Source organism: Polyodon spathula, chromosome 9 (genome assembly GCF_017654505.1).
Source record: "Polyodon spathula isolate WHYD16114869_AA chromosome 9, ASM1765450v1, whole genome shotgun sequence".
NCBI lineage: Eukaryota > Metazoa > Chordata > Actinopteri > Acipenseriformes > Polyodontidae > Polyodon > Polyodon spathula.
The window spans coordinates 30701436-30704383 of record NC_054542.1 but is presented as its reverse complement, the minus strand read 5'-3'; positions in this window follow the sequence as shown (position 1 = coordinate 30704383).

Below are 2948 nucleotides of genomic sequence, written 5' to 3'. Positions count from 1 at the left end.
ATTTTCCAACCAATCAATCCATTAACTTTATAGATCTTTCTTCTCCATTTATGACAGTGACTCATCTAAACTTCCAAAGGATATCGATTAGGCTGTTTTCAGGGAACTTTTGAATCCTCAGCAACCCAGTGGTGACTGCATATGTTATCTGAAGTGAGCCCACCTATTGTACAAGTTAAGCAGTGTGTGCTTGAAAGCCTTGTCAGAACATGGGACAGGCAAGGGCGCAGTGGCGGCCTTACCTGATAATTTCCCATCTTTTTAGGAATTGTCAGCTCTTACTGTCAAGTAAAATGTAGGTTTTTGTGTATAATAATATCTTAATATTGTGTCTTTTTTTTCATTGGAAGGCTGATTTTAATCATCTCTGTATATCTTAAAGGATGTTTTTGATTTGCTATTTATTTTTTTATTTGTGTGCAACTCTTGTTTTTGTATAAGAAAAATTCTCTACTATTATAACAAACATTCCCAAGTAGGAGTACATTTTAGATACCTTATACACATATACATATACTTCTAATACATGAACGAACTATTATTATTATTACATTTTTAACAATTTTTAAAAACATAAATACTTTAGTTACATTTATATTAGGCTATCTATTTAATTGATTATTAATAACATGAATATATTCATAAATGTATTTATATTAACAATGTACATTGATTCAAATGGCGTAATTAGGAGGAGAGCGGAACATTTCCATAGAATCTATTCAACCATGTCATTGCTTAATATAAACAAGATAATAGCTTAATAATCATGAACAACAGGATCTCCCAGATACATTTAATACCTTTTACTAGGGATTTCAACATGTAAAAAAAAAAAAAAAAAAAACCATTGGGATAAATCACATACAAAAAAATAGAAAGACACTTTTAAGTGCTGCCTTTACACATTATTTTCAAATAAAATATAGTGCATGGTGGGATATTATCGTATTAATTTCCATTGTTCTTTGCGCTGATAGAAACTGTAACCAAACTATTTTAATAGTGTTTGTATGCATTAAGCCAGACAAAACATGAAACGGTACTTCAGTGTGGACATTTTGAGCTGGATTCTTTTTAAATGTTTTTTGAGTACGGATCTCGAGATCGGTTATGTATTGTGGACAGGGTCTAAAAAGTGGTTAGCAGACAGCTTTGTGGAACTTTTACAAAGCATTCAAATCAACAACACTATCCAACAATGATAATCACACTGCTGAAGACATCACCATCTGTGGGATCAGTCAGTGCTATACAACAAATGTTTCTAGGAAACAAATGGAAAGTGAGCTTGTCTTCAAACCAGGAACTTTGGAATGATTTTTCTGCTCTGACAATCACGACATCATCCACATCATTTTTGAAAAAAAATAACAAGTTTACTGCACTGTACTTTTCTTTCTACACAGCTGAAGAAGGGCAGCTGAAACGTCCTGAATACTTTTGTATTTATGTTGTGCTTTGTGCACCTTTACTGTTACTTTAAACTTGTTGGATATTTTTGGTATTCTAGTGTGCATTGCATTTATTTAGTCTAAGGGTTTGGCACAGGTGATCATACAAAACAGGAAATGAGGCAGCCGTTGGAATAATACTGTACATTAATTTAACAAAAATAAAACAAAGCACATTGGGCCAGATCTTCGAAAGATTTGCGCACCGCGCAGAGGGGTATGCGTGTTGCAAATGGCCTTTGTGCTGAAATTGTGCCAAGTTGCCATATTCGAAATGTCCTTTGGAGCGTCATAATCCATTCTACGCTGTGCAGAAATAAAATGTATGCATCGCGCAATATAGGGGGAGTGGCCGACAATATGCGTGATCCTGGTACATGTGGATGTGAATGATGCAAGGCACACCCAGCAACAGCTACTCCGACATAGGCGAAGATATGCTAAAAGAGTGTACCAGCCTCGGCACACATATGACGATCTCAACAATGAGCAAATCATGTCCAGGTATCGTCTCGACTCATTTATGCCACATGCTGCATGATGACCTGGCCAGAACAAACCTGCGCAGTCATGCCTTGTCTGAGCAATTGGTAGTGTCTGTCTGTATGTGTATCCTTGCTACCGGGACAGCAGTGTCCCGCCACCTCGACCGCTTCATAACCGCGTTGCCGCGACATGCTGAGGAACATATTAAATTCCCCAGTACCAGAGCAAACAGTGAGGAGATAATGCAGGGTTTTTATGAGGTCGTGCACCTGCCGCGCGGGGTAGGTGCAATTTAACTTCCCACATAATGTATCCAGGCACCTGTTCCGGTCGTCCTGTTCTATCAGGATTCCAGTTGTATTCGGAATAGTGGGAAATTTGAATAGCTATTCCATGCCATGTTAACAGGGTATTCCGAATTAATCTGAAACATGATACTAATTACCCACTTAGTATTAGGATACTATCAGAATACTAGCCCTTCTAGACACCTTATTCAGAAAACCAGTTTTTTTTTTTTTCTAGACACACAAGACATAATTTTATAATCTATAATATATAAGACGACGTCTTTTTTTTTTGCCCAACAAAGCCTTTGCAAAAACTGTGCACAAATATATTAGTACGTGTATGACCCCAAACTGGTTGCCGACTATGCAATACCTTCCTATTTTTTTTTTTTTTTTTTTTTTTTTTTTAGTTTTTTAGTAGATGAACAGTCAATACCAGGATATTATATATATATATATATATATCTATATATATATATATATATATATATATATATATATATATATATATATATATATATATATATATATATATATATATATATATATATATATATATATATATATATATATATATATACATCCCTGTAGTCAAACTGAGATTAAAACCTGAGATTTACGAGCGAGACATAGCCAAGCAGGCAGCAACAAGTCAATTGGACAACAAGAACAAGTACACAATAAAATACAATTAAGACACAGGCAAATCACATTTAAA